At 38.8% G+C, this 18,408-nt stretch overlaps 1 protein-coding gene across 4 annotated transcripts in view; it reads left to right on the top strand.

Annotated features, from left to right (window-relative positions):
- Positions 1-18,408, top strand: part of KANK1 (KN motif and ankyrin repeat domains 1) — a 155,103-nt gene that overhangs the window by 50,291 nt on the left and 86,404 nt on the right. Inside the window, exon 1 of one of the 4 annotated variants that reach the window (XM_058173126.1) lies at positions 9,077-9,130. The exons of the other annotated variants lie outside the window; for them this stretch is intronic. The gene's annotated coding sequence lies outside the window, so the exon portion shown is untranslated. Of the gene's footprint in view, positions 1-9,076; positions 9,131-18,408 lie in introns of those variants that run through there. 4 annotated transcript variants of the gene reach the window in all.

Below are 18,408 nucleotides of genomic sequence, written 5' to 3'. Positions count from 1 at the left end.
GCTCATAGAAAATGGGTGGGACTTATATTGCAACACTGATTTCCCTTGTCCCTGCTTCTCAGATACTGCTGCTGATAGTTGCTCATCAGTCAATCATTTAAAAAAGAGAAGACATAATTAATAGCTTTGGCAGTAGTAAATGTTATAGTCTTTAAACATCTAATTCTTAACTCTGGAAGATTGACTGTTACTCAAATCCCTTCTTAATTTTTTTTTTAAGTTGACCTTCCGAAATTAGCATAGAGGAAAAATAAGCTCCTGATATTTTTGCCATTTGGCTTTACAGGTGCAACCTGATTTTTTCCCTGCATGCTGCTGCATGTTCACCTGAAAAAATAGACTGCCAAGAAGCCCTCTTTCAAAATAGCTTGTCACTCAACCAAGTTTTAAAAATCACATTCCAAACTAAAGGAACTTAAAAGATAACTTTTTAAATTTGTATGTAATTAGTTACGGTATTATGGAGCTTTCAAAAGGGGAAGTGGACTATTAACAAATAAGCTTGTATAAGACAAATCTTTTAAAATAAAATGGCTTGGATTAGAAATAATTTTACCCATTTTAATACATGTGTTTGTGCGCATTTGAACAAAAATAGGAGCATAATTCCATTGCTTATGATAATGCCTTCACTTCTACTTACTTCCCTTGTTCAGATCTGTTGTATTCATTGGAATAGAATTAATTTGAAATGACTCCAAACATAGAAGCTGCATGCATAAATAGTTAGATTGGAGCTGTTACAGTAATTTTTCACCTATAATCAGAATTTGTATCTCAATTAAAGCCACCACTAAGGTCAAATATATATCTTATCTTTGGAAAAGAAAAAGAACCTGGAACAGAACAATCTACAAACAAGTTGTAGATCTTCAAGCTTCATAGTTTTGCAATTCTGATACTGCTCATGTCAGTGACTGTAAGACTGGTTCTTAGATAAGAAAATGCTATCAATTTCTTTACTGACTTAAAAAGAATCCCTTTCTCCATATGTTTCTGTCTTTCTCTCTCTCCCCCTCTTTCTCCCTCTCTCTACCACAAGCTGAGAAAAATACCAAAAGAAAAAGGGAAATTCAAAGAGATAGAAAAAAGAAAATATAAGGAAAAAGATACCCATTTTATCCATCTTGTTGGCATAAAGGATTAATTGGGAATAAAAAGGGGTTCATAGGAATGATGGGAAATAAAATTAATTTTTTGAAAACAGCAGGTGACACCATCTCTGGTTTCCCATTAGTTGACCTCAACATTGCATGGATTTGTCTTCATAAGTCACCCACAGTTAAGCTGATTTTAAAAGCAACTCTAGAGCTTCACTCACTGCAAATCAATTAACATTCTGGAATTTATTTGGTGAAGAGTCTTATTCTTTAGCTTGATTTTGTAGCCAAAAGCATTTAGACATATTTGGTACAGTGCAGAAAAAAGTATGACTGCTGTATTTGGAAATACAGTACTTCAAATAACAAGATATGGGGGGATGGGGAGACTTAACCCTAAACAGCTGAATTTGACGGATGTCCTCAGTTATGCTTGCTAAAAAAGAAAAATAATTTCCTCAGCCTACTTCTTATCAACTGGCAGGTGTTAGCATTTTCAGTGTTAAGCCAGAGGAAACTGGAGTGTTCCTTCATCCGGAATTTGATTGGTATTAAATGTAGTTTCTGAAAGAGATTCCTTTTGCATTAGTATTTGACATTAACATTTTTCATGTTTCCCTGCTGCTTTGGGGGAGGATTTTATTTGTATTTCTTTATACAAAACGAGTTACATAGGTATTTTGTGTTAAATACAATTTCATTTCAGGAGAATACTTTTGATGCCTATTGAGCTGTTAATTTCTTCCAGGTTATTTGCAATGGCTAGTATACTGCAAAAGAAATATGAGTATGTGCACATAGTTTATTACTCAATCAGAAGCAGGGTCAGAGAAAGGGATGTTTCTGTTGAACAATACACAGCTGCCTTTTGCAATTGACTGATGGTGATTTTGTCAATGCCGTTGGTGTTCAGGTGATGCTCCAAATGCTTTGGGATTGCACGCAAAGTGTTTATTACTGTTGGTGCTATCTTTGCTTTCTTCTGCTATGTTCATTCTACATCTATTTGCAGGTTTTTGTATTTTGTGATTTTCTCCAGCTACTATTGTTCATTGCACAGCCAGCCAGGTGTTTAGGATGAATTTGGCATTATTCTCCACCTATTGAGTCAGATGTTTATTATTTATTTGAAAGTATTCCTGTCCCCCTCTGGGCAAATGTTTACCATGATCCCATGAGCAATAAAAATGTGGTGAACCCCACTCTAAGAGCACCCTCTACCCAGTGTTTCAGTTTTGACTGGGAAGTTTTAAAAAAAGGTTTATTATTACCTTTTCTTCAATAAAAAAGTCTTTTAAAAAGATTTTCTAATTCAACCCAGGAAGGATAGAGATTGAGCAAATGGACTGTTAAGGCAGATCTTAAAAGGTAGCTTCCTGAGTACTCCATTAGTAAAATCTCTTGAAATTCATTTGATGGTCATGTTTGTAATACTTCAGTGTCTTTGAAATTTAAAATAATACAAAATTTCATGTTACTCTTGCATAATTTTCTGAGAGAAATGTTTAACGAAAATTAAAAGATACCAGTTAGATTTTTCTCTGAAAAAAATCAGACCTTTACTACTCTCAGAAGAATAACAAAGGTTGGCCTGGTTACAAATTATTTAATGATAATCTAATCTAGACTGGAAAAAAAACAAATCCTATATAAAGGCAAGAAAAAACCACATTCTACCCTGCAAATGTGTCTATGAAGTCAACAGAAACTGAGCTTGACTCGAAGGAGAGTTTTAAGTTTTAAACATTTTCAATATTTTAAAAACATTATTCTACTATGAAAAGTCATGGAGTTTTGCATTACATTGTGTTACTTATGATGAAGATTGGGGTCTCCAACCTTGACAACTTTAAGACTAGTGGACTTCAACTCCCAGAATTCCTCAGCCAGCTTAGCTTAGCTGGCTGAGGAATTCTGGGGGTTGACGTCCACAAGTCTTAAAGTTGCCAAGGTTGGAGACCCCTGGTGTAGATTGTCAGCAAGTTTCATGTTTACCTATTTTTATCCTACACCAACAAATCATCATTGTAATTCTAGAATGTGCTTTCAGTGGGTTGAAGTATGTGAACCATTCTCCAGTGCACCAATTCCTGGAGAGACTCCCAGTAACAGATCAGTTGAACTTCTCAAGATTTTGTTTAGATCTAAATGATTGCTGTCATGATAGTATGGTTTGTAAGTCAAATGAACAGCAGAAGCCTGAGAGAAAGTGTTTTTCCCTTTTCTTTGAAACTTGTCCTTGAAAACCCTTTCCTGAAAGGTGAGGATCTTCTGGAAATAGGCAGAACAATATGTGGTAGGCTCAGAAAGAGAGTGAACTGTTGAAAAGTGACAAAAGCTTGTGTCTATTATTCTACCAGTCAGTTTAAATCAGGGGTCTCCAACCTTGGTCCCTTTAAGACTTGTGGACTTCAACTCCCAGAGTCCCTCAGCCAGCAAAGCTGGCTGAGGAACTCTGGGAGTTGAAGTCCACAAGTCTTAAAGGGATCAAGATTGGAGACCCTTAGTTTAAATGATGCAGACTCCATTCTGGAAGACTCCAAAGGCCCCAAGAGAGTCTTCTCTTAAATAAATTAACATAATTTCTGTAATAATTTGTCGACTTGGTTCATGCTTCTAATAATTTCCCCCCTGCCAGTTGGGCCTCTGTTAAATGTGAGAGGAATGTTAAATAAACAAAATGAGATTAAAAACTTACTCTGAATAGGAAGTGAAAATATCTGTTCATCAGCTTGCTTGTCCCTCTGGTCCAAATACACCAACTTGCTGGAATTGGTGTTCCATTGTTAGGAAGAGTCTTGAACTCTTTCAACTTTTGCTGGGTTAGAAGTACCTTAGGTATGGTGACATCTGAAACCATATCTTCCTTTGGATGGGTACTGTACTTTTGGATTTCTAGAACTGGTTTAGAATTAATCTTCAGCAAGTCATTTGACGTGTCTCTACACCTCTGGCATCCATTTTAGGAACTTTATTTTCTGTATAGCAAAGCCAGAATGTGGTTGCCAAGGTGCCTTAAGGTAAAGGTAAAGGTTCCCCTCGCACATACGTGCTAGTCGTTCCCGACTCTAGGGGGCGGTGCTCATCTCCGTTTCAAAGCCAAAGAGCCAGCGCTGTCCAAAGACGTCTCCATTGTCATGTGGCCGGCATGACTCAACACCAAAGGCGCACGGAACGCTGTTATCTTCCCAAAGGTGGTCCCTATTTTTTCTACTTGCATTTTTACTTGCTTTTGAAACTGCTAAGTTGGCAGAAGCTGGGACAAGTAACGGAAGCTCACCCCGTTACACGGAAGCACTAGGGATTTGAACCGCTGAGCTGCCGACCTTTCGATCGACAAGCTCAACGTCCTAGCCCCTGAGCCACCGCGTCCCCTATAAGGTGCCTTATAGGACACAAAAAGACTGGATACAAGTTCAGAGAACTTTTCGGCTGATAACATTATGTTCAATAGAGTATGAAAAGACATTCAAAGATTTTAAGTTAACTATCATAACCACACATACAATATATTAATAATAAAATGAAAAAGACCATAAGACTACTTTCAAGCCTGCCTCTGATGGACTTCAATGTGCCCACGTTAAATGTCCTTGGTTTATTAATCTCCATGCCCCACCTGATTTCATTTTGATTCATGTATGGATTTTAAATATAGACAGGTTTAAAAGTTATAAACCGCCAAGAGTAATTTTTAATCCAGTAAAATATAAACACAGTAAACAAATGTTATTTCTCAGATGTAATGAAATTCATTCTCAAATGTAATGTAATATACTCCAGGAGTGTAACATGGGTTTAGGAAAAAAAGACAGCAATAAGTTAACATCTTTCCAAGCCTAGGTTTACTAGATCTAGCAACAAAAATTCAGTTACTTCTAGAAGGCAGTATAAATATATAAGATTTTCTTTGGGGCTACGTAGTGGTTGCCCAAATTTTTGCAGCCCAGATCAGGTAGCCCTAGCCAACCAACCCTGAAGTTTATAGCAAGAATTTCTTAAAGAACTTTAATGTAACTAACTCTAAGAAATATGACTGGTGAGATGATGGATGTTCTTACTGGCAGCTTAACAGAGTGATTCAGTTGCCATCTGCTTTCTGCCAATTGCACCCTGTTTATCACAACCCTATTTATTTAAGTTGTCAAGGCAAACCAATTAGGGAATAGCAAGGCAACTATTAAATAATCACTGAGCAATCAGTTTACTTTATTCTTCCATCACTTTCATGAAAGTTCATATAAGAATTCTACACTGGCCCAATTGTCTAATGTAAGTAAAGTATATGAAAAAAGGCTTTAAAAGCAGAACATGAATTCAGAGAATAGTGGATAGTTTAATCTAATACTATAGATTTTGGTCTACTGTTTCTTGACTGATTAAATGATTAGGTGGCACCAAGTTGATTTTAGTGACCACATAGACTCCGGGATGACCTGTTCCTAGCTAAATAAAATTTAGACATTCAAGAATCCTGTATTCATTGATACTTATGTGTTAGTTTGTTATAGGTAGTTCTCGACTTACAACCATAATTGAGCCCAAAATTTCTGTTGCTAAATGAGACAGTTGTTAAGTGAATTTTGCTCCAATTTATGATCTTTCTTGCCACTGTTGTTAAGTGAATCACTGCAGTTGTTAATTTATGATCTGATAAGTGAATCTGGCTTCCCCATTGATCTTGCTTGTCAGTAGGCCGCAAAAGATGATTGCGTGACCCTGGGACACTGCAATCGTCATAAATATGAGTCAGTTTCCAAGCATCTTAATTTTGATCACGTGACTGTGGGGATGTTGCAATGGTCATGCCTGTGGAAAATAGTCATAAGTCACTTTTTCAGTGCTGTTGTAACTTTGAACGGTTATTAAATGAACTGTCGAGGATTGCCTGTATAGATAGGCAAAATAGAAACATAAAAATAAAGTGCCTTTTAAGTATATGTTATGCAATTTAGTTGGGGAAGCCCTGAAAGCTGTTCAGGGAGGGATCACCAGGGCCTCAGCAATTATTTTGGAAATGTGATAATTGGCATGGATGTGGCTAATCCTCTTCTTTCTGCCTGCATTTTAAAACACATGCTGCTTGGATTTGACTAAAGAAGGTGCATGGAATGAAATAGTTCAGGGTGTCCAACCGTGGCAACTTTAAGACTTGTGGACTTCAGAGTAATTTTTCTTGCCATCCTACAGGAGATTTTAAAATTTCAGGCTAGGTATCTTAAGATGTGGGACAAAGGTCAAATTTGTGGAAGGCAATCACCAGAGCAAAGAGGGATGGGGTGGCGATAGTCGGATTTCCAAAGTGAAGCTGGGTGTAATGTTGATGACATGATAAAGAAACATTTCCTGGCTTCCATTTTCTGTACCTCATGAAAATACAGTAACCAGTAGCTCCTCCCCAAATGATACCATTGAGTAATACCAAGAGAAGATGGTTGGAAAATAGCTTGGTGCCAGTGCTCTGTAAAGATCTGGAATCACTGATTATGCATTCATGTATACAAAGGTGAGATTTGATATCTATGTGCTTGCCATAGCATTGAAAGAGAGGAAAATTTTACCCATTGGCTTTATCTCCCCTCCCAAGTTCAGCTAAAAATAGTGAGATTTATGTGTATCCAATTCTGCAAGTTCTCTACGTGCCCTTGGGGACTTGTTTCTGCAGTAAGGTGTATGTGTGTGTGTGTGTCAGCAGAATTGTAGATGATGGGAGAGAAAATGTCTATTTGATGAGATCTATCTTTTCCTCGGTTCGAACAGCTCTGAGAAGAGGGTGGAAGGACAGGCTATGCAGAACTGCTGACCTTACACACACTTTATTCTAGCTGGTAATTGATATCCAAGAATGAAGCCAATAAATGCTAGAGCTAGCTTGATAAACAATTTCTCAGGGAAGGGCCCTTGGCTGTTAGAAGGTTGGTATTTTTCAGGTACAATATTGGCAAATAATGTGGAAATAATTGCCATGGAGTTGCAATGTACTAAAAGCTTGCATTCTGTCCTCTGCTGGTAACGGTGCAGCATAGGTCCATTATTCCTTATACAATTTTAAGGGAACATGATACATGATCACGTCTCTGAATTGTGAGTAAGCATTTGAACTGCTGGTGACTAGTTGCAAATCAGCTTTAACCCAGAACTAGGAAAGTGCTCTCTTTTTGATACTGTATTTTGACTGACAAAGGAGAATCCAAGCCATAGAGGTGAGAAATTGGATAGCTATAATGTAGATGCTGTTTTTCCAATAATAAATAAATATAATATATAATATAATATAATTAAATATCCTGTTCTTAAAAATAAAAAACTGGATTAAAATTATGGAATTGTGGAATAATGTAAAATAAAAAATTAATTCAGAGATAGCTGAAAGTGACCCCACATGATTGGAGTCATACTGATAAATAAACCTTAGAAGTGCCTGTATAAGAGATGTTATTTAATATTCTGTTCATTGTGTAACTGCAATTACTAGAAGCGTCAATTTTAGCAACATTGTAATTTTATATTTGATTATTTATTTAGATTCACTTTTAATGCAGACTTTTCTAGGGAATAATGAGCCTATGCTAACTACTACACAATTAAAATTAAGAGTTGGTAAACAAACGCTATCAATTTATATGCAACATATGCATATCAAATTTTTGATCATATTTTAATATTTCAGAAAGATCCTCAAATCATCTAACTTTGAATGGTAAATATAGGTTAGAAATTTTTTGAATGAGTACCATTTGTATATTTCTGTCTTTTTGTCCATTTGAACAACAATGTTTCTATTGTGTGCTCCAAATAGTCCTAAAATTTCTTCAATAAACCTTATAGATTCATTGCATTTTCAAAAATGTAAAGAAGAATGACAGGTTGTATAAATAAGCAGCTGCAGAATTTTGTAGGACTGTTATTTTTAACATTGTGCTGATGCTATAGGCATAAATTACAGTTTTAGAGTTTGCTGAGGTACTAGTTTCCTGTTTTGATTATGGAATGGTAGGCATTGTGCTAGATGGATTAGACCAGGGGTGTCAAACTCAGATTTCATTGAAGGCTGCATTAGGGTGGTGTTTGACCTGGGCGGGGCGGTGTGTGTGTGGTCAGGGTGGGCATGGCCAGCTTGACATAACTCAGGTTGGGGGCATCTGTGGTGGCCCGAGTGCTCTGCCAGCAAAAATGGGCTCCCAAGCTCTGTTTTGGGTTGCGACGGCCTCCTGCAACCCTCTGCCAGCGAAAATGGAGCTCGCAAGGGCTGCCTGCAACCCTCCCGAGCTGTTTTTGCTGGCAGAGGCACTGTGAGCCAATTCTATGCTGTTTCCAGGGCGGCCCTGCAGGCCAGATCTAAGCACCCCATGGGCCAGATCCGGCCCCTGGGCCTTGAGTTTGACACCCCTGGATTAGACTTTGCTTTCAGATAAATTGCATGCTAGGTGTAAAAATGGTAGGCTTTGAACTTGACAAAAGTAAAAATAGTAGTTTGTTTAAATGATGCTCTTTTGAGAAGCTACAGCTTCAGTTTTTGCATTTCGTTGCTTTCGAATTTTTTAGAATGACGGAAGCATGGAGTGAAGGATAGCTTTAATTTTAATTGCACTGGTGTTGTTCAGTACAATTTTTTGTATAATAGCAAATGCGTTTGGTATAGTGGTTAAGGTGTTGGCCTAGAAACCAGGAGACTGGAGTTCTTATCCTTAGGGATGAAAGCCAGCTAGATGATTTTGGGCTACTTACTCCTTCTCAGCCCAACACACTTCATAGAGTTGCTGTTGTAGAGAAAATAGGAGGAAGGAATATTATGTATATTTGCTGCCTTGCCTTACAAAGGCAAGATAAAAATCAAATTGGTAGGCAAGTTGTTAGGTGGCTTGTTTTAGTTATCATATAATAACTTTTAAATATACTTAGAAAAATCTGAATACTTTCTCAGCATTCAGTAATTATATTTTGATTAATTAATTATTGTATTTCTCTTACTGTAGCTATACCCCTACTACCTATCCCACCTCACACTTGTTCCATTGTGATGGCAGCAGGTAAGGAACCTGGTAAAAACTGATCAAATCTAAATAATACTAACATTTCAAGGATTAGTTACCCGACAGTGTATAGTGCTGAATAAGGAAAGGTTTTAAATTAGTGACCATGGTGTAGAGAACAGATTTCCAGACATTTTGTTGGCAGTTGTGGATAGCATTTTCATAGCGAAAGTGGTCTGCTATGTAGACCACAAGCAACTGAGCAGACAACAGCACATCAGATGGCTACAATACATACACCTGCATAAAGAGCCTATTGAGATCCACAAACATCTTAACAGCTTCAGCAAGAAAGAAGAAAAACTGAAAATGAATGAAGTCTGGTTACCTGCTTGTACTACACCAAGATCCTGCCCCAATTTAGGATCAATCAAGAATCCGTTTTCCAAAGTAGCCAAACCAGAAACTTGCCTGGACAAGGACCCAATCAGGTCTCAGCTGGTCAGACTAATCAAACAGAACCCAGCACAAAATAAGAAACAATCAGAAATTAGCATTCAAAAATGGCCAAACAGAAACTGGCACAAACAGCTGATCAATCCAAAATCAACATCATCAAACAACCAGTCAGCATCGGACACAAAGAACCAATCAGAAACCAGATCAGCCAAAGGCCAATCAGAAGTCAGGACACCTGGCTATCAAGAGGCCTGTGGTCTACTGTACATAGGAAACCACTTTGTCTCTGAAGATGCCAGCCACAGTTGTCAGTAAAACATCAGGAAATCTGTTCTCTAGAACCTTGGTCACTCAGTCCTAAAGGCTAACACTGCCCAACAGATATCGGCCATCCCAAGGTCATGTGACCATCTTTTGTGAACTTCTGATCAGCAAAGTCAATGGGGAAACCAGAATTACTTAACAACTGTGTTTCTAACTTAACAACTGTAGTGATTCACTTAACAATTGTGGCAAGAAAGGTCATTAAATGAGCAAAACTCACTTAACTTGCTTAGCAGTGGACATTTTGGGCTTAATTGTAGTCATAAGTCGAAGACTACGAGACAAAGCTTGATAAACAGGAAGAATCATTTTGCGTAATAATTTACCTGAGAATAAAAACACATCTTCATTTAATGACTTGATTAAAAATAAATTTATTTAAATGTTTTTGTATTTAATAAATATAGAAAGTAGCAGTATATTCTGATTTGCCAAGTTTGCTGCCTGTGTATGTTCCCAGTAGTATCTTCTGATTTTATCTTGTCCAGTGTTGTCATGAAATTAAATCTGACCTTTAAAACTGAAGTTTGGTGAGGCATGAGTATCTATTATAGTTTGGAATGTACACAAATATATAGAACATGCCTGAAATAGTATATTTGCTAATATCAGCATAGAACTTGAGCCTTGGTTTCAAATAGTTTTCATGAATGTAATTTGCTACAGCTCAAACTATGCTTTTTACCCATGTAGGGACTGACAATGATTTGAATATATTTTATTGTCATGTTCAGGAACCAATTTTGCTTTTGATATGTAAAAAATAGTGCCAGCTAGCAACCTAAGTAACCTGTAAATATCATGGGGTTCTTGGTTTTCTCTACACATGGCTGTTTTCTTGCAGACCTAACCCCATGGTTCAACCCTGAGCTACAAATATTCTGATGTTCAGTATCAAACATCAAAATCAGTTATAACTCACCTGCAAAGTTTGTGAATGTTTTTCAACTTTGAATCAGCCTCTTCAAAAGGTTGCCTTAATATGGATAATTTTTTCCATGGGAAGGATCAACAGAACCCCCACCATTTAGGCAAGAAAATGTAATTTGGTTGATTTCACGAAATCTTAATTTTCTTCAAAAACCTGTATTAAAATTTATTTAAAATTTTAAATAAATTTATTTAAAATTTATTTAAAATTTATCCAAGCCTGTCAGGTGACAAATCTTATTTAGCATTGTTTCGTTTCTCCCATCTCCTCAATTCAGTCTCAATGATAGCGGCTGATGCAGAAAAAGAATCCTATTTAATTTTCCACAGCTATTTCTTTCATTTACAGCTAGAAGACTTCCTCATTCAGGATTTTTGACCTTCTTTGTTTACTTAGACATCCCTCCCAGCCTAGGCAAGAAATAAAATTAACAGTGTCTCTGGCACTTTAGCAGCCATTCCGCTGCTTGGCATTCTGTCCACCATACTGATTTTCCCAGAGTTCCTTTAAACTCTTTGGGGCCATCCTGGCCACCTTGCTTGGGAAGCTTCAGCAGCAACTTATTGCTGGCATCAGATTTGTCATCAAGCAGCTGGGTATCCTCAACTCTTATTACTCCATTTAATTCATGCAACCTTCAGATAGGTGATTTGGGATGCGAGTGAAAATGCCATTGCACACATATCACACTGAATTTCTATGTTTTCACAGACATAGCAAATGTTGATTTCCAAGTAGAAATGTAGTTTCTTAAAACAGTATTTTCATATTTTGTATATATAACTTTATCTTCTTTGTATAGAAAATTCAAACCTGAGAGGAGGGAATAATAAAAATGTTAATCAATTGATGATGTACTTTCAGGTACTTGTTTACTACCATCCATTCCAATTAATAATTTTAGGCATCTCATTTTGAAATGCTCAGGGCAACTTTTTAAATAAAACATTCAAGATATTATTTTTAGAATATAATTGTTTATATATAATACTTTGTAATTACATGTTGCCTGGAAGTGATAATTACCTATTGTTTATTTTAAGAGTCTTTTGAAGAATTGGGTTTCCTGTAAAATGATGTTCTTTGGAAAACATTGTAATTCAAGTATAGATATCTATACTGTGCTTAGATGTAAATGCATTCTGCATTGAAATATGAAATACTGATTATCTCCAATTATCCAGTTACATAGGATTAAAATAGAAGCTGATTCAAAAGAGTATTTGATCAGTTTGGCAAGTTTTTGCTAGTCATTGATCAAATAGCTATTATTAATTGATTCTCTTTTTTTCCTGAAGTGTATTAATTACATTTTATTTTTATTCAATTTGCAAGCCAGTTCATATCAACAAGTGACTGGGCTGCTAACGAAATTAAAAATAATATGAAAACAATTACAATAATAAAAATTATAATACATAGGAGCCAATCATAAATGTTAATACATATGTAACATGAATATACAAGATGATGCTTAACATGGATAATAATATAGGAATAAATTAAATCAAATCAAATGAAAATACATTGGCGGGACAACTAGCCTCCATGTACTTTAGACTACAACTCCCATAGCTCCTTGGCATTAATTACTCTGGCTGGAGCCTAGGAAACTTCTCATTTGTTGCCCCCCCCCTTTTTTTTTTTTGCATACTACTGTATATGAACATATCAAGCATGTAGCTTTCAGGTAAGGATCTAACAATTTCGTTATTTATATCCTCTACATTTGTTCCCCGTAGAATGAGTATGCGTAGGAGAGGGAGCAAAGCCAGCATTTGATCATTACTAAATCTGACCACCTCATCATACTTCAGCTATGCAGTTGCTGTCTGGATTGCAAGTTGATCTTGGAGATAGGACGAAGAATGTCATAGCTATTAACTTTATTTTTACTGCAAACAAGGCTTAAAGCATAGAATTCTTGTTCTACAACATCTGCATTTTGTAAAGTAAATCTGATAAAGAATTAAGCCACTCCCAGTTAGATGGTTCTTAGGATTACCAGTTCAACCTCTTTGGGTGTAAGCCACAGACGAAATTACAAATAACAGCATCTTTCAGTTTATAGCTTCTGATATCACACCACAATAATAGGTGTGATTTAGCTGTGGAGGATGAGGATGCACAAGTTCCAGTTCCCTTGAGCAGGTATTTGATGCTCAGCACTTTTTAAATAGCACCCACTATAATGATCCATGTTTTAGTGGATGCTATTTATCACCCTGTTTATTCTTAATTGGTCTTTCACAGCCAAAATTCTTTTTAGATAAAATGTTTTGTTAGTAAAAGTGACATCATGCTGTAACATTATAATGCTATAGTAATTCAGTTTTCCCTAAAAGATATTTTAATAGTGGGATACACAAACACTAATTAAAACCAATGTTTCATAAGGTAATGATAAATGATTACCATTAATAATGACAAGATTTAAAATGTTCAAGAAGCATTTTAATGTCAAGTGTAAAGAATAATTATCTTTTTTTCTTTAAGCACAGCTGACAAAACATTTTAGCAATGATTAGAAAATGGAGCAAGGCAGTCATCTTCAACTAATGTTTTGCAGATATATAGTACTAGATCTGTCATAATTCCCAGATTAAATTATGGAAAGGGAAACCCAATGTCCATGAAATCTTAACAATTTGCAGAAAGTCTGAATTAAAAGCTATAGAAAAAAAATGCATCCGAATTGTCAAAGGATTTTGCGAGTGTACAGGATTTGATGCAAGACACAAGGCAAAACATCTCTTGTGCATTTTTTTCTCTGTTATTATTTATTTATTTATTTATTTATTTATTATTCGAATTTATATACTGCCCTATCTCCCAAAGGACTCAGGGCGGTTCACAGGCATATAAAACATCAATATACAAATTAAAATAATCCTTAAAAAACTTATTCTAGCGCCCGAATTATTAAAAATAGAAATATAAATATAAAATATAAATATTAAAATCAATTTAAAAACCCTCTAAATTTAAAATCTAAGCCAGTCCTGCACAGATGAATAAATGTGTCTTGAGCTCGCGACGAAAGGTTCGAAGGTCAGGAAGTTGACGGAGTCCTGGGGGGAGTTCGTTCCAGAGGGTGGGAGCCCCCACAGAGAAGGCCCTTCCCCTGGGCGTCGCCAACCGACACTGCCTAGCTGACGGCACCCTGAGGAGTCCCTCTCTGTGAGAGCGCACGGGTCGGTGAGAGGTATCTGGTCGCAGTAGGCGGTCCCGTAGATAACCCGGCCCTATGCCATGGAGCGCTTTAAAGGTGGTCACCAAAACCTTGAAGCGCACCCGGAAGGCCACAGGTAGCCAGTGCAGCCTGCGCAGGATGGGTGTTATGCGGGAGCCACGAGGGCTCCGTCTATCACGCGCGCCGCCGCATTCTGAACTAACTGCAGCCTCCGGATGCCCTTCAAGGAAGCCCCATGTAGAGAGCGCAGTAATCCAGGCGAGACGTCACAAGGCGTGAGTGACCGTGCATAGGGCCTCCCGGTCCAGAAAGGCGCAACTGGCGCACCAGGCGAACCTGGTAGAACGCTCTCCTGGAGACGGCCGCCAAATGATCTTCTAGAGACAGCCGCTCACCCAGGAGGACGCCAAAGTTGCCCACCCTCTCCACGGGGGCCAATGACTCGCCACCGATGGCCAGCCGCGGATTTAGCTGACTGTACCGGGATGCCGGCATCCACAGCCACTCTGTCTTGGAGGGATTGAGCTTGAGCCTGTTTCTCCCCATCCAGACCCGACGGCCTCCAGGCACCGGGACAGCACTTGATAACCGTTGGGGTGGTCCGTGTGAAAAGTACAGCTGGGTGTCATCCGCACAGCTGGTACCTCACACGAACCCACTGATGATCTCACCCAGCGGCTTCATGTAGATGTTGAACAGAAGGGGCGAGAGGATCGATCCCCGCGGCACCCCACAAGTGAGGCGCCTCGGGCCGACCTCTGCCCCTGTCAACACCGTCTGCGGCCGGTCGGAGAGATAGGAGGAGAACCACCGATAAACGGTGCCTCCCACTCCCAATCCCCCCAACCCGCGCAGCAGGATACCATGGTCGATGGTATCGAAAGCCGCTGAGAGGTCTAATAGGACCAGGGCAGAGGAACAACCCCTATCCCTGGCCCTCCAGAGATCATCCACCAACGCGACCAAAGCCGTCTCCGTGCTGTAACCGGGCCGGAAACCGGACTGGAACGGGTCTAGATAGACAGTTTCATCCAGGTGTAAGGGAAACTGATATGCCACCATACTCTCAACAACCTTCGCCGCGAAGCGAAGGTTGGAGACCGGACGATAATTACCTAAAACAGCCGGGTCCAGGGAAGGCTTCTTGAGGAGGGGCCTCACCACCGCCTCTTTCAAGGCGGCCGGAAAGGCACCCTCCACCAAAGAAGCGCTCGTAATCGCCTGGAGCCAGCCTCGTGTCACCTCCTGCGTGGCCAGCACCAACCAGGAGGGGCACGGGTCCAGTAAACATGTGGTGGCATTCAGCCTCCCCAACAACCTGTCCAAATCAAATACCGTTTACTTTCAGTAATTGTCACTTTTCTTAGCAAGTTATATGTAGTATGTATCACTAGATTCCATTCTTTGCTCGGCTGATAACCTGCCACAATTTGATTTTGAGAATGACTTGAAGAAGTCCTCCTGGGACATACATTTTTTATTTATTTTTTTGTATTTTGCCTTTGTACAAATAAGTCAAGGCGGTGAACATATCTGACATACCTTCCTCTTCCTATTTTCCCACAACAACCCTTGAGATGGGTTGGATGGAGAGAGAATGACTAGCCCAAAGTCCCCCAGCTGGTTTTCATGTCTAAGGTGGAACTAGAACTCATGGTATCTCGTTTTCTAGTTTGGTGAGCATTTTTTTTCCAGCCTGGCAGCAGCTTTTTTAGCTGGTGGAATGTGATTGTTTCTCTCTTCTGCCTTTCCCATAGTTCTCTGTGCTGGAGAGTTTTGAACACAGTGGCCCCTAATTGTTCAGTAGAACTTCAGATCCCACATTCTTAAACACTTCAAGAGTTTTATCTAGGCCAGTGATGGCTAACCTTTTCCGGACCGAGTGCCCAAAGCGTGGATATGCGCATGCTAATGCTCACGAGCATGCCCGAACCCCCAAAATGCAATGCACATGCACCCTGCACATGCTCCCCACCCCCGCGCATGCACGAGTGACCCCAGATGCACCCCGCCCCCATGCATGTGCCCCCCGAACATGCCCCATCCCCACGCATGCACAGCAGAGACACAAATATCAGCTGGCCAGAGGGAGGTGCACAGGCATGCGCAGCAGAGCTGAACTGGGGCAACGGTTTGTGTGCCATCAGAGAGGGTGCTGCGTGCCATCTCTGGCATGCGTGCCATAGGTTCGCCATCATGGATCTAGGCTGTCATCAAGCAGCAACTTCCTTGGTTGTTGCCATGTTGTGGGACCTAGGAAGCATGTGTCTTTTGTGGCTGCCCCACCCCTACAGAACACCCTTCCTTTTGAGATCCAGGAGTCTGAAATGCCTTGAAAAGCTTGATTTTCCACCAAGTGTTGAGGTAGGGTGAAGTTGGAGTGTTGTGAGTTGTTTCAAGGGAATGTGGGTGTGGTGCCATGTATTATTTTACTGGGGGTGGGGAGTATTTTTCATAATCTGGATGTTGTTGTTTTTATATTGAGTTTGTGAGCTACCCAGAGTTCTGCTTTTGAAATGAATAGCATATAAGTATTTTAAATAAATAAATACATTCTTCGTTAGTGCACATTGTCCCTCCATCTGTCTCAGAAACACGAGGAAACACTGCTCAGTACTAAAACCAACCACAAGGAACCTTCAGTGACAAGCATTGCCTAAGTCTATCTTAGATTGCTAGCCTATATATCTCCTTCCAGTTCTTCAGGTTTCCTTCCCAGGAAGACTTTTGTTTTTAAACTTCCACCTTATTTTGTGAGTTGCAATCATCCCTCACTTTCTTCTGTGGGAAACATCTTACGAGAAATTAAGAAATCTCTCATGCTTGAGGCTCTGCCTATCAGTTAAACTTTCTTTGAGTGCTTGTGTAGACAGATCTGTAGGTAGGCATAGATCCTTCAGGCTCAAATATTATAGGAAATGGGGGTGAGCATGGTTTGTGGGTGCCACCTTCAATGTCTGCATGTGTTTCTTCATCCTCCTTTTAAAAGAGAAAAAAGTGGCAGAAAAAGTACAGTATCGGTATCATTAAAGATAGCGGATTCTTTTATTTTTGTAAAATTAGTCAACTGTCTAATAAAATGATACCTCTGAAATGTTTTCAAAATAAGGTCTGTAGACTTTTAAAAAATTTTTGGGTGTTTTTGTACGGTTGTAATGTTGACTACAACATTATTTTTGTGAAATGATCTTAAGAGTTCATTACCTGACCGATTTTCTGATTGTTTTAGATGATTTGCCCTTTATTTTTTGAAGACTATATATCAAACTAGGACAAGACCTGAATTCCAGAGTTGGTTCAAGATAAACAGACCAGCATGTAAATATGGATATGGCTGTAAACAAACTTGTCCTGTTCTAAATTGCAAAGTTATCACCTAAATTTGAGGTCCTAATGGCAACAGTGAGGCAAACATGACAAAAATGGGTTTCCACTCGTGAAAACTATTGTGATAAGAGTGGGATTGAATTCAGTGATTAACAGATCTGTCCTCAACTCAGAGCGACCACCATTAATCACTCTAATAACTTCCTAGTCATGTTGCCCAGCTTTCTGGAAATGGTTTTTTTTTTTTTTGTTTGTTTATATTTATACCCCGCCCTTCTCCGAAGACTCAGGGCGGCTTACAGTGTATAAGGCAATAGTCTCATTCTATTTGTATATTTTTACAAAGTCAACTTATTACCCCCCCAACAATCTGGGTCCTCATTTTACCTACCTTATAAAGGATGGAAGGCTGAGTCAACCTTGGGCCGGGCTTGAACCTGCAGTAATTGCAGGCTCTGTGTTCTTAATAACAGGCTTTACCAGCCTGAGCTAAACCGGCCCCTTGGTATTTAGAAACTGGAAAAGAGATCCTTATTTTTACCATTTTATTACAAAATTGGTTACCATTTTTCTAACCTTTAGATAAGAAAAGAAATGTGACTCCTTTCCATCTTTGACAAACATCCCTTTGGATGTAGAAGGACCATCCTTTTTCTTGCCACCACCCTTCCTTTTCCATGAGGTTCCCTCAATCTATTAGTCTCAAATGACATTGATGTTTCTTACCATCCTGCTGCCAATTTTATCACATTCTTACTCAAGAACGTAGCATATTTAAGAATGCACTCAAAAGAATGGATACTTGGAAAAAAGTTTCTAAAAGGAGAAGGACTTGAAAATTCCTGTCCTCCATTTTATGTCTGTCTTTCTGTCAGATTTAAAGACCGCCCATCTCACTCATAAACCAACTTTGAGTGGGGTACAATAAAATAAAAAAGTATGTGTTTTCATACTTATTAAATTGCCAGCAAATCCCTTCTTATTTTATTGGGTTTTTAAAAGTAACATATAGCCGTAAATATGTGCTTTTTCCTCTGGTAGATAATAGAAACTCAGACCTTCCCTCCTTCCTGCATGTCAGAATGAGAAACTATTATTAGC

The sequence above is a fragment of the Ahaetulla prasina genome, chromosome 2 (assembly GCF_028640845.1).
Source record: "Ahaetulla prasina isolate Xishuangbanna chromosome 2, ASM2864084v1, whole genome shotgun sequence".
Classification (NCBI taxonomy): Eukaryota; Metazoa; Chordata; class Lepidosauria; order Squamata; family Colubridae; genus Ahaetulla; species Ahaetulla prasina.
Note: the sequence above shows the minus strand (reverse complement) of the source record. Positions and strands in the feature narration are given on the sequence as shown.